This window comes from Solenopsis invicta, chromosome 10 (assembly GCF_016802725.1).
Source record: "Solenopsis invicta isolate M01_SB chromosome 10, UNIL_Sinv_3.0, whole genome shotgun sequence".
NCBI classification, from domain to species: Eukaryota; Metazoa; Arthropoda; class Insecta; order Hymenoptera; family Formicidae; genus Solenopsis; species Solenopsis invicta.
In genome coordinates this window covers 6,764,228-6,779,251 of record NC_052673.1, presented here as the reverse complement: position 1 = coordinate 6,779,251, position 15,024 = coordinate 6,764,228, and the positions used below count along the sequence as shown (strand labels likewise).

The window sequence follows — 15,024 nt, the reverse complement described above, 5'->3', positions numbered from 1 at the left end:
AAATAAAATTTTGACTCGAATTTTCTTATTTAAGTACAAAATTATGCGGCGTATAAAGAATTTTACAATATAACGTTATCGCAAAGTTCTCTGATTTTCTATTTCTCTTCTTATATTATAGAAACTATTTCATATATATTTTTGATATATATATACAGTAAATGGAATTGTTGATTTTATTTAAAACATTTTTTACAGATATTTTTAACGTAATATAACAAATTGTAGGGATTCCGCGATATAGCGGAGCATCTACTTTTTCCGCAATATTCTAGGATCTATTTCATTTTACATATTGTTTACTTATTGATTATTTGTTGCGGAGAAATATGGCCGCAAACAGATACTCGCGCTATTGTGAATAGAAATTTTGTTAACGTGAAAAAAAAAATTTTTTTACATGCTTCATAATTATCACAATTCAACATGGAGAAAATTTTCTCTTATAATTTACTCTCTCGAAATGGTAGTCGTGAAACTAACCTGCACACAGAAAAATACCAAAATAAGCGTTTATTCAGCTTTTTTTCTAGTAAATAACACGATTATCATTAATCAAGAATATTTTCTTGATTCTAATTGTCTTAAAGTATATACTCGTTACAAATTTTTAAAAAGTTCATTATTATATTTTAAAAAAAAGAAAAGAATTTATATGCTTTTTCGAAGAACATTATAAAATCGTATCGAAGAAAAGTCAAAATAATAAGCAAATTGAATTTTTGTTTGAACTTTATATTTTTGATTCAAGTATTAAATTACTAGAATTCAGAATATAATTTTGAATAAATGTGATGCTTATAATCAGCTTATGATAGATTTGCGGATATATGAACTTACAAAATATTTGAAAATAAGTAATATTTACTTAATTCAACGATATATTTTCTGTGTGTATATAGAAGTTTAAGTAAATGTTACTTGTTTTAAGTAAATGATAAGTATCATATTTTAGTGTTAAGAAAATATTTTTTGCAAAGGCAACTTAAGAAGGAAATTTAAGAGAAGAAAACTAAAAATTGAGTAAAACTTTAATACTACAAAATGCTCCTAGAAGTTTATTAAATTTTACTAAATTTATTCATATCTTACACCTGATGATTAGAATTTTTCTATCCATACTATATTTATACTTTAGTAAAATTAAAGAAATAATACGTACTTTATTAAAAATATAAAAAATGAAAATTCTTTAAGGTGTATGTTGACTCACAACTATCATGATTTTTAGGATAACTTTCGAGAGAAAATTCTCTCCGCGAATCTATACTTGTAACCGAGCATTTTCCGTAAACGCAAAGGAGGATAGAACCGACCGTATTGTTAAGCGTGATTGTACGCTCATGTACCTCGTTCGTAAGCGTGATCGCGTATATGCGGCGATATAATTCGTCGACACGTAACACGCACGCTCCGCTGCAACGCTTTTTTTCGTAGGGAATTCGGGACACCCGGTACATCTGGTATCCATAGTATGGAACGTGGCTGCCGACATCGAAACGAACAAGCGCGGTCCCGCGTTTGGAGTGGCGGAACAAAACTATCTCATTGTGTGTTAATACACCGTACCGCTCGCTCGCGGCCCGACTCGTGCGGCCCGCAATACGCGGCAATGGTGCGGTCTTAAAGTTGTGCTCACATCGCGATCCAACTCGATCGCAACCCATTCCGGTATACTGAGGATAATGGCAATGTTCTCCGTGTTCGCAGTTCCCACGATTGCTGTGAAAAATTGGACAGCCTCTCTTTCCCTGAAAAGGAATCCTAATTTCGGATGTTTTAAAATTGTAATACGCATAAGGAAGAGTGTGTGGAATATCGCGAAACTCTTACTATCCGCTGCAAATAATTTCTTTTATTATAAATTTATCTCGTTTTCTTTGAGATTACGACGTTTCCCGGATGGCGAGACCGCTAGTATCGAGAGACCACACATCTTGAGAATTTTCTCGATCGTTGTAAACGCGACTCTACCTTTGCAATGTTACATCGTTGAGATAGGCGTGCGTGCATGCCGAAAGCGTTCGATCCTCGAACATCTGTTCGCGTAAAGGGCGCGTAAAGATGTAAATGCTGAGCCACTTGTGCATCGGCTCTCAACGTTTTACGCCTTTTACTTTAGTCTAACCGAGAATCTCGTCTCGTTTCCTCGATCATTAAGGAGGATCCCATAAGTTTTCCACGCGAAGCTCTAGATCGTTTTCTTAGTCCACAATTCTCTTTGAGCTATTTATGAAAACTTTAACTTTATTTAAATCAAGAGCTCGTTACACCGAGGCTCAACGCACGATGGAGAAATATTTATAGAAATATAAGAATACAAATTTTATACATATATAGAATTATTTTCTTCAATGAATGTTGAATGTAACGCATAATGGAAATTAATAAGCTATAACACATCAATGTGTTATGCGAAACACAACATAATTATTATTAATTATTATTTATTACTTATTATTTATCTATAGTGTTTGTTGAGGAAACTGATTCTAATATCTAATGTTCCTCCACTTAAAAGTAATGTTTTTTTAACGAAACATACAAATACTTGCATCAAAATACATAGTTTTAAGAAAATGGGTGTATATTTTTTTTTTTAATTAAAAAAAATTTTATATCTTAGCGTAAAAAGGAGAGAAAAGGAGAGTTGATCGATAGTATTTATCACGATTAAATATCTTGTGTCTCTTACATTTAACTGAGCAATATAATAAAAATCGATAATTTTACACTAAAATATTTGAGAAATTTTTGAATTTTTGTTCTATTATTATTAATTTTATAATTTTGAATCTTACAGACATTGCGAATCTGTTTTACATAGTCCGACAGATTTTAGTTTTCTGTAAAGATTTTTTGCAATTGTCGATTAAAAAATGCTAATAGTCATAATCGTCTCTGATTCCACTGATGCATCATTTCTTCCTAATACTTCGCTTCTGCTTCGCGCAACGAGCTTTTCAGTCATGTTTGCATCCTCTTAAGAAGCGCGCGAGTCGCGTATCTCTTTAAATATTCAGAACTCGTGAAGCCCATATGGACGATGGTAGACGTGGTCGGGGGAAACGGCAGATTCGATAACACGGGCGCGATTACACGCTGCTCCGAGACTCGAAGCCGCGAGTTTGCGAAGGGAAACTAGCGGCATCCCTTGTATTCTAAATTACGCGAAAATTCGAGGACCAATTTTCAGCAGCTTAGAGGGTTCTCTCTCTCTCTCTCTCTCTCCCTCCCTCCTCTCGCGGGTTTCGTCGGCGGTTAGTAGGTATGGGCGGGCCACATATTGGATCATATCGTATCTTCTCGCGCCCCATGAATAATGCATCTCAAAGGTCGCCCTCTCCTCTGACTCCTCTTCTCCTCCGCCTCGATACTCGATCTCACCCCTTCCCTCCCTCATCCGTTTCTCTCTCTCTTTCCTATCTCTCTTTTTCGCTCGCTTCCTCTCTCGCGAGAGCCCAAGCCGAGTCGCGTTCCGAAATCTCTTCGTAATTAAAGCTGCCATATATTTTACTTTAATCGAGAAGATCGGCCGGCTACCATTGGCCGCGACGATTTATCACGACCGGACCCGTTCGTCCGCCTCTCTTCTCGCTTCTTCACCACCGCAGATTATAATGCCGAGGATGTATGTACCGGCGCGGCGTAATTGCGAGACTTTCTCACGACTTCTCGCCTCCTGAATCACGAATGCAAACGATGATCTGAAATTTCCATGAAAACGTGCGTGTTATTTTAAAAACCTCTACAGTAATCGTGAAAAAATAAGTTTTTAAGTTATTGCACACAACATTTAATCGTCGACTTTCTCATAATTTGTTTTTGTTTCATTCTCGTTAAACTTGATAGAAGCCAATATCGTTTCATAAATCGAATCGTTGCGAGTAGAATGAGAGAAATATACATATAAAGATACTCATCAACCTCTTCTGGTATCTTTGCATATTAAAAAACGCGATGCATTTTAACGATTTGCGCAGGCAATCAAGTTAGAAGCCGTAGCTGTAGCTCGACTTTCTTCTGTTTTGCGCGCGAATCACTTCCAGCCCGCGCGAGGGCGGAGAGATCCGGTAGCCCTTGAAGCAACAGAAGCAGCAGTCCCGGTGTCACAGACTGCGAGATAAATCTTGGATTACCACGCGCGCTCCCCTATCCTCCTCCTCCTCCTCTTCCTCCTCCTCCTGGCCTTGCTCCTTGAGTGGTAGCACCTCGGCATCCCGATTCTTCTCCGTCTACGACATTCACTTCTTCCCTCTCCTCCCTCTCTTTCTTCTCTTCGTCCTCGCACCCTGCCCGCCGACACAGGCTTAGCACCGTTTTACACTCGGGCGAGAAGGACTCGCGGACTACTGTACTCTTGGATTTACAACTTCGAAGACGCTGTTAGATCGCACGCGAGAGCTCCGTATTAATGAGCGATTAGAGACATAAATCTGACTTTAACTCTCACCCCATTTTTGTCACGCGCGCACACCTTGCTATTCTTATTGTTCGTAGATCTCACAGTAGATGATCCCGAAACTATTTTCGTCGCTTCCATAGAAACACGTTTACCTGAAATGCGATGTATGTGAACAGTAATAAATGAAATTAGGTTTTGATTCGATGAAATACCGAATCAAAACTGTATGTAACATAAATGCAAGAAAAGTATTTACTGTACCAATAAAGAATTAAAATTGGTTCAACCATGAATTTTATCATAATGCGCTTTTATTAAAAGAGTAATTTGGGTATATTTGGAAATAATTTGAACTATTATTAAAGTTCATTGTTACAATGAATATGTACATCGCACATATTTTTAGTCATCACTTTTTATTCGTTGTATTAACGAATTTTATTATTAAAACGTTTTTTTTAATCTTATACATACAATGAATTCGATCATTGAGCTAATGTACAAACTTTATTAACTAATGGGATAATGTTAATACGTTGAATACATTTCCACACTTCTATAAAATTTTTAGCACGCATTAGATGAATTAGTTAATTGATTCTATGAACATGTCACAAGAAGAATGAACTCTCTTATTATTTGTTCAGTTAAATGTTATATTAAGATATGATAAATTTAAGTTGTATGATATTTCAAGTCAACAAATTGTGAACAACTTTTTTTCGGTGAAATATCAAACGTAACGAAAAGAGAGCCATTATAGCGAATCTTCCAGCTAATAATAAATTTTTGAGTGAATTTTTATATGACGAACGAATTTTTACAGACGAATATACGACGCGCAGTTCACGTGAACTGGAGAGATTGTAAAAATTATAACACGAAATTATTATTAGCCATCAAAACCCACTATGACGGATAATAATCTTTCCTCTTTCTATTTACGCTGTATATGGATTGGAGAAATTTTTTTATTCATGGAAATCTGTTATAATTTAGGAAGATGTTGAGACTTTCACACTCGCATTGTAAACATACTTTTAAACTTATCCGAAACAACATGCGATGATATTGTAAAATAAATTATCCTCTTATTGCTATTTTTATTGTATATTGTTTTTGAAAAATGATTTTTTTTTTTTGCGAATGACGAGAATTGATCTTCAACGGGCGTGTGCGAAGGCGAAAAACTGGCGTTAAGAGGGAGGAAAATGAGAGCAACGAGAAACGAGGAACCCTCCTCGTCTTCTCGGTGATCCGCGAGACGCCACGGGAGTCGGAGTAGCTCGAGCGAACCCTCTTAAATTAATTACAGGGAAAAGATCCGCGAGCATCCCTAGGCAGCCACCCTTATCCAAGAGGGCAAAGAAGGATACGCGCGCGCGCGCGCGCGCTCAGCCAAGTGTCTAACGGATGGAAATCCTCGCTAAAGGAGCAGAATGCTCTCTCCGAAAAAATTTCTTCTTATACGCTTCAGACGCCGAGATTTTAAGTAGTCTCTTCTATGTTTCCCTCCTCTTCCGTGTCCTATAGTGTCTCCTATCCTTGCTCTTCTATCCCTTAGGTATCCCCATGGATTCTTCAGTCCAGCTTTCCTTCAAATTGGTTCGGCAAATTTACTCGATGTGTACGCCTCTTTTGCATGCCTGGGACAAATTAAAGATACCTCGATAAGAAGCGCAGGACATCTTTTCACGCCAATTTGCGCAATTTTTGTCATATTTTATAAGATTGCATTAAAGAACTAATCTTCTTTAATATCGGAGCCCTTTCATGTATAATTGAAAAGAATATGACATGTAATCTCTGGAGATTGTAAACGGTTCAGAAATTGTGGGAAAAAGAACATTCAGGGTGCGAAAACATTTGAAAGCGTTACATATGTTCTCACCCTTATATCGTTCACTCCGAATCCGGGGGATCGTAAATGTATTATTACCGAACAGATCTCTAAATAGTTGCGAAGTTTCCGGGGCCGACTCGCTAGAAATGCTGCTTGTAACCCGGCTTTATCGCGGATCTCGTACAGAACGGTGGAGAACAAGCTCTACAGGCTAATGCCGGTGTAATCCCATAAGCGGCATAAAGTCCCGATGACTGGTCGGAATAATTCCGATAGGCCGTTTCGCCCTCTTCGTCGCGCGTTCGAGTTTCCTATTCCTTTCTGTCCCGTGGAGTTTTGCCACATCCCGACCGAGCTTATAGTTTGCCGAGAAAGAAAATAATCGTATAATTTCGCTTAACCTTTCGTTTGATTAGCCTTTTTATTTTTAAAAAGATTTTTGCTAATTGATAAAGATTTTTAAATTTTGCATCATATTAACATTACGAACGTATAAATTGCTGCAATTTTTTTTTTTTTTTTTTAGAAAACTATTAGAAATAAACAGTGTTAAATTTTACATTGTAGCTAAGGAACGCTATACCTATAAAACAGATTTCTGGATTCAATACTATTACTCTTCCGCGTGTCATAAAATAAAATTGTTATCATAATTATTATTGGAAAGAGAATATTGTAAATGGAAAAATTCTTAAATGTGGAATAAAATAATCTCGATGAATAACATCGATTAACAGAATAACTGTTAATTAATATTTTCTTAATGGAAACTTGTGGCAAATTTTATAATATTCTTGATTTAATTTTGAATAAATTAAGCTGAAGAAAATTTGAAGATTTTTTTCTAATTAAATATTCTAACGAAGGGTTGTAAGAGAGCTCACTTCGTAGATACTAAAAATATCTCAAAACGTAAAGTAAGGAGTTACTTTACGCATAGGCAAAGATTGCTAGATTTTCCGTTAATTCTAATGCATTGCATGCGAATCTTTCTTACGAGAAAGCACTTTCTCGTACGGTTCCCTGTCGGTAGTATTTGAAATTCTGTAGCGATTAATCATTGTGCGTTATAACATCGAGCAAATTTTTATTCTAAATGTAAGGATATAAGTTGAAATTTATATGTGTTATGCTTGTCTCAAGACAATAAATCAGTCTTATTTATGGAGGAGAAAGGAATTATAAACCTCTTAGTATTGCTTTATTTTTATATTGCACAAAGTTGCAATTATATAAAGCACGACAGGAATATTTTTAGTTTTATGATTAAAAATCCTTTCTGACAGAATATCGATGTTAAATATCGAATAGTAGGTTTGAATCATTAAAAAAAATAAATTCTCTTTTTCAACGATTAAGTGCTCTCAATAGATATTACTTTGTAACATTTATTTTTTATATTACAGAGATATCGATATTGAGATTATGGCAATATACATAAAAAAATAACTCTTATTCTTTAATAATAACCGAAATATCGGTCGCTGAACTTTGACGTGATGGAGAGATTATCTGTGTGCATTCTTAATATGGCTTCTCTTCTCCAGTTACCCGATTTCGTCGCGTTCGCAGATTCAATCTCACGATTCGTACTGCACACGCGTGCACGTAGCAGCGGCGCTATTTACTTTTTTTCTTATTCGCGTAGCACATTTGTATTGGTTTTCTTTTTGAAACCGAAATTCCAAAGCAATTGTCTATATTGCGAGATATCGCTTTTGCCTATTTATCGTACAATTTTGCGATACGCGGACGTGCATTGAATATTAAATTTTTGTATTGGTTTTTATCGACTTGTTCGCTATTCTGTTCAATATTGAGTACAGAATTAAACAGCTTGCTTTTTGCGTAACTACATATTCTCTATAATCTATAATATTCATAAAATTCCGGCGCGTATAACAGCAGGAATTAATATAATCCAATCTGAAGCACAAAATATTTTAGCATTTTTAAAATATCAACTGTGACTTAATAAAAACTCGAGCGCGTTTGTATAAACTGTTACGTTATATAAACTATTAATAAATCTACTTCTACCTTATAAATAAATTTTTTGGAATTATGGATAGAAACGATCGTCATCATTCTGCAATCTTTATTATATTTTGCATTACGAATGTATAGTCACTAATGGAATATAATTAAAATTTAAGGCAGCGTCAGAGCCCGCGTCAACGAACGCGTAAATCGTAATGAGATCGAGAGATCGCGCGAAACTCGGGTGCTATTAGCGTCAGCCGGGGAAGCCGCTAGATCGCCGCTGGATCTTGAAGAAGTCGCGCGGGGAGCCGAGGACAGATCGTAAAACAACCGACGCGGTGTCGGCGCGACAAGAGCTGCAGAAAATACAAGCGAAGTGGAACACAGGCGGGCTGTGTCCTCCTTTGCATTAAACGCACATTCCGTGCCGAACGATTAAGACTTAAGAGAAACCGCTGTCCCCGGCACGCACTACGGACGCACGAAGACACGAATGAATGTCCTTATTGTCTCTCACCGTGAGAACCCCGGACACGCGCAAATCCGATGTAATTAAATAAACGATACGTCTCGCGTGAATCGCGAGAACGCGATTCTTAATCCCGCGCTCTTTTACACCCATTTCTGCAATGTAGACGACGTTGTGCACGCGCAATGAAAAATCGTTTTTAATTCCGGCAAAATCTTGCAATCGTCTTGGCTAATCATTTTGAAATCTTGGAACTTTATATGCAATTTTGATCTGAACGTTCTGGAACGTATCTTGAGTTTGGAATCCTCATATGAGAGCATCTCGCCATGAGATACTGGTAACTTCAGGTTTAGGAAACTTGAAGTCTACTTGCGTGAGGACTGACCTGTTTTTATGCACCACGCCGCAAAATTTGCACGTCGAGTGTCTCGTTCGGGTCTAAGATGATGCTGAGATAGCGAGAGGGAAGCCCCGCGTGTCGCGCAAACCGGATGTTAAACCGCACTTTACTCAATGGGGTGTACATAGGTCGGGGAGCGTAATAACAGGCGAAAGCATAATATAGGTGACGCTATACGGTGGAGGACGTGGACGACGATGGGGCATACACCCGTTACCCACTCTGTATGAAATATCAACCACCGTGAAACTTGAACGCCCTGAGAAACTTCGAACGTCCTCTCCGGCTCTCGCTCGATTGACGATCCGACCCGAATATGCGGGAGGACGAAAAATTCCCGAGAATCTTCACCGTAAAGAGCGTATAAACTCGTCGACCAGACGTGGCGAGCGCTGGAAGACCAACGTCGCGGTGAACTGTGCGCGACGACGTCGGATCCAGGCGCGGGTGCGTTGCTTTACAGACAGTTGTAAAATTAATAAAGACTCTGCCGTGATGAGTTTCTCTGGGAATCGATTGCGATTGCTCGTCTCGCGGATGTGAGGGATAAGAAAAACATTAGCTTATGAAGCATTCGGTCTCGTAACATTTACAGTTTCCGTCGGGCATTAAATTATCGAACGATAAAATCATATATATCTAATCTGTCAATGGGAAATTAATATTTTTCTATCGCAATAAATTTATATAATTTTTGCTGTCAGAAATAGAACCTAATATTGAGGATATTACATTATGAAATGTCTTATGCAATATATGTTGCGTTATTTTCAATCGCATATATGTTCTAAGAGAGAATATAGAATGATAAAATAGCTAATTCATAGCCGTCTGATGTGAATTGGTGATTTTATCATGCTATATTGTTTCTCTTAGAATATGTATTGTGAATATGTAATTCATTACAGGACGCATGATTTTTCGTTCTCTCTCTCTCTCTCTCTCTCTCTCTCTCTCTCTCTCTCATATTCTCGTGTGATGAATTTATATTACCCATCACACCCACAGATCGAGTTATTTAGAAAATCGTCATGTTGATTATTAAACTAATATCGAATTGGACAATTCGAGACTCGCCACTATTTATGTTCCCGTTTCAATCGGTGGACTTCCGCTGTGGGATAATACGGTTAACCGCGTTAGCCATTAGTCTTTCCACAATCGATACACGCCGGCTGCTACGTTGGAAATCGATGTCGATTATCGCGTAGTGACTCCCTGCCGCTTCCATTCCTTCCGTTTTCTCTCTGGTCTCTTTTTTTTGTCTTTTTTGCAAATTTTATTTTTGTGGTGTACATAATGGCATACATGGGAAGAACAATTTTATTGCAGAATTTAAAAATTTAGTCAGATACAGATCAGACAATAATTATGTTGAGCTATCAAAACTATGTAGGAATTCAAACATAATAATATTGCTGTAAACAGTTTTGACAGTTTAGCAATTCAAGTTGAACAATTTTTTAAATCTGACACAATTTTTTAAATCTTACTGATTAAATTGTACTGAAAATTATACAATATGTGCAATATTAACTTAGCTTTCAAACATGAAGAATCAACAAGTACATTTTTTTTTTTTTTTTTTCAATAGAAAAAGGTATAATCTGAAGATTTGTATAAAATTTTATATAAGATTTTTTCATCATCAAACGACTCAATATAATTATTTTCAGATTTTATTTTCGGCAAAATTGTTTCTGTGTATGCTTTATTATATTTTATATTGCATAATTTGTTAAAATAAGTTGGTTGTCATAAAAAAAAGCTCGAAAGGGATTTATAATTATTATTTGCATCAATTTAACTTTAAAAGTACATTTTGTTAACTGTTTAACATTAATATTATTATAAATAATATTATTAAATTAAGGCTAAAAATCTTGAAAAATCTTACATATAATTTTATACAACTCTCTAGATTAAATCTTTTTCATCACGTTTGATATTATGAGTCGTATTTCTTGTTGATTCTTCATGTTTGAAAGCCAAGTTGATATTGCACGTATAATTTTCGGCATAATACAAGTTAATTATAGCAGTAAGATTTAACAAGTTTATATAGGATCGCACGATTTTCTGGAATTATAATATCGTCGCATAATCCCAAGGATTAGCCTTAATAATCGTGGCTACTTCAGAGGGGCTTACTCTCTTCTTTCTTGTGGTTCTCCTTCAGTTCTTCCAACTCGTCTCTCGTCTCGTGCGTCGTATCGTCAGTTTGACAGCGTTGTCTAACAGATCTCACGCCGAGTACTGAGCCGGTTAACTCGCTGCAACCCAATCCACTCTCTCTCGTTTCAATCTCGAGTCTTCTTACCCTTCTCATTTTCCTCTTTTTTCGCAACCATCTTGCTAGAGACAGCCGCGTCCTTTTATGCATCTCGAGATGAGTTTTTATTGCACGCGCATAAAGCTTGATCTCGATTGACTAGCACAAAGATAAACACTAGTACATTTTGCCCCGAATATTTATTAAAATAAACGAAGACGTTAGATTGATTTAATTCTTCTGTTCGTGTTTTACAAATAATTGTTTTTATCATCGTACGAAAACAGAGATTATGCGCCTCTTTCTTTATCCGGAATATAATCATGAAAAATACAGCGTGCAAATTTGCTTTTACCATCGCTTCGTGTCGCGTCGAGGGAAAAGGGTAGTAGGCGCGCGTACTCGACGCGCAGCGCAAACACGCAGGGAGGCTGCCTGTCGTCGGACCCCGCGCTCGATCTCGGCGATGAATTATTCAGGGTGCCTTGATCCGGTCGGCCGACCGACCGACAGACGGATTCCGGTTCGTTCGATCTTCATGGTGCTCCGCGATTTTTTTCCCGGCCGTCTTCCAGCCGCTCTTGCCGGGGATCTCCCTTCTTACGAACGGCCAGATTAAGATCGCAGGGATCGGCTGTCAGCTGCGACGATGTCGATTCGTCGGTGATCGCATGGCTCCCAGGCTCGTCTTGTGTGCCATGTACGGCAGCCGTCGCATCCTCGCTTCTTCATTCATGCGCTGCTCCATCGTCCCCGATCGATGTCGATCCACTAGGTAGACAGGTAGAGACACTTCGAGTCAGGGTTTGGTCAAGCTTGACCGCGAAGCGTAACCATATTCAGTTGCGCTGCCACAAATGTTATAGACGTTACATGCGCATTGAGTACTCTCTAGAATCACCTGAGAAACCAGATGCCGTATCCAGAAGAACAGTTTTGTTCAAATACGTAAATGATGATTTTGTTGGACATCGAAATAATTATACATAGGACATTCAAACGAATTACTAGAATATCTAAATTTTTTTTACAGCTTTATTTATCATGCTTAAGCGTCCTATTTATTTTGATGAATCAACGAAATTATTTTCAGATCTGTAGCTAGTTATATTTTTAGGTACTTTAGCAAAATCATTCCTTCCGTTATGAGTCACAATAAAGTTGCGAAATCCCGAATGTGTATAATTTCCGGTAACTTTATTGTAGCATTATTGTAATAAAAAGCGACAATTTACTTTTATTTCAAGATTGAGCATTTGTCATTGCCTGTCTCTCGAAACACTTTATCAGCAATACTTGTACTAAACTGAAAATGCTCAGCTCTTGTATTTCTTTACTTTACGAATTTTTATGATACTCGAGAATTATACTGAAGCAGTTAATTGTGTCTATAATATTATTTTATCGTTAAAGTGGTTGAAAAAAATCGTCCGATCACGCAACGAGCGTTCAAAATGTTTGTCGTAAGCGAGGACACTAATGACGCGTTGTACGCGACGGGTGATGCTGATTCCTGATTATCTTCAAGATGACAATTTCCACGCTTGTAATTGGCGAGACGAACCTTTCGGTTGTGAAGCCGAGCATGCACAGTAGTCCCGTGTGAGGATTAACGTTAACAAAGTCCGCGGCTTTCGTTGCCGACTTGACTCTCGCGCGGCTTAAACGAGCCGATTCGTCACACCATACACCTGACTTCGTCTACGGGGTGTCCGTTTCGTAAAACATCTAATATTTTCCGTTTTTTTTTATTTTTTTTTTTTAGAAACGTGCGGTATATGTGTAATGTAATTATTATTATATTGTTAAATTTTCCGGTATAATATTTTCCAAGATTAATAAGGGATTATCAATATTATTATTATTTTTTAATATTGTATTAAAAATGTTATTTTTCCATCAAATTTAAAATTTAACTAATTATAAATTAAAATGTGAATTAATGCCAACACAAGATGTTCCTGTGTTATTCTTTCTCCTCGGAATATTTCTTCTTGGGGTTGGATAGCGCACGACTCGCAAACGCGGTAATTTAATTTTAATTATACATTGTTAATGATATACATTTTTCGGAAACATTACATACTTCTTTTTTATTTTCTGAGAAAAGTATTTGATATTTGTGTCTATGATAATTTAACAGTCTCATTTTTATCGTTGTTATTCTGTAGGGATTAGTAGTATTAGCATATGATTGTAATTGCTACGATTTGAACATAGTTGGCACCGAAAATGATTATAAATTATAGTCATTCCGTTGTACTAACTAACCATAGATATTTTAACATTTAATTATAGTAACAGATACCAAATACCTTTTCTCTCAGTATACTTATGTTAGCAATTTCCTCATCAACTGCAATTGTATGGTAGTTCATAAATTTTCACCATTTTCCAATCACTCGTTTGCAAGACTTCCATTATGAACTCGTCGAAATTACATGATTTTCGAAAGCGACGTGAACACGACGGATAATACTCGATCATGCTGCATCGCGCTCGACGTGCGTGCAAGTTTTTCGGCCGTCAATGCGGATCATCGAGCGCGATCATTTCGCGAACGCGCAACCGAATGACGATCGATCGGCGTGGAATGACGCGCGTCACCTTTTTCGAGGTGCTCGTTGGTCCGTCATCGTTTGTGACGTAGAAACCCGCAGCTGCTCGTCGTCGTTCGTTTATTTGACGAGCTCGACTGAACGCGCGGAATTAATGCTTTGGCATTAACCCTTTCGACATATCGAACTGTGTGATTCGTGCACGCATACCGCGTAATATCAAAAGTTAAAATCTCTTTTCACGAAGAGATTCAGTTTGAAAAGATTCGATACATGGCAAATGTTATTAACTGTTTAAATTTTATATAACTGAAAAAGTAATCTTTTCGATCTTTTATTTCAAAGCAAACTTTTAATGGTAGTTTTAGCATGTTCAGCAGAAAATTAACTTTGAGTCAAATACGAAGAAGAAAGAGATATATTTGAAATGTTTTTTTTTTTTCCATTGTATACATTTCCAATGGTAACTCAAGTCCGTGTGGGTGTGTGTGTGTGTGTGTATATGTGTGGACACCCGGTACATACACATCTATGCCCGTGGGCATGATGCAAAGGTTGGCGGCTTCCCCTCACACGCGCGTCTTTTGAGGTTCTTTTCGCCGCCTAATTGTATCGGGTGTCTTAATCAGCGTGTAAGCTACGGGGCCAGAAAGTCAAAAGTGAATGAGAAAGAGAGAAGGGGTGTAGGAGAGGAAGGGGAAACACCTCCGCACGAGGAGCCACCGTTCTGCATCTCAAAGGCGCAATTTAAAAAGTATGTTAAGTCGTCGCCATTATGCTCGATGTACTTATCCGCCCTGGGATCCCGTCAGACATGAATTTAGATTATGGTCCGGGTATTGTGCGCCGCTTTCCTTTCCTTCTCCGTCTCGTAAGATTCGAATAGAACCTGGCATCTCTCTTTCTCTCAGTATACCTCACTCTCTCGGAAGACAAAGAAAATTTTCTTGCTCAAACCGTAAACTAGAATGATGCTAAAGGAATTTGTTAAGGTCTTGTTTGTTTGTTTCTTCTATTGTCTCGCTCGCTTAGGGTAAAGTCGTCTATTGTTTATGGGTTCCCAATATGAGCTAGCGAGGTTTTTGCTACAA

General features: G+C 37.4%; 1 protein-coding gene across 1 annotated transcript in view; it reads left to right on the top strand.

Moving 5' to 3' along the window:
• The window catches only part of LOC105200461 (E3 ubiquitin-protein ligase RNF220), a 197,511-nt gene that overhangs the window by 22,230 nt on the left and 160,257 nt on the right, over positions 1-15,024 (top strand). The window lies entirely within an intron of this gene.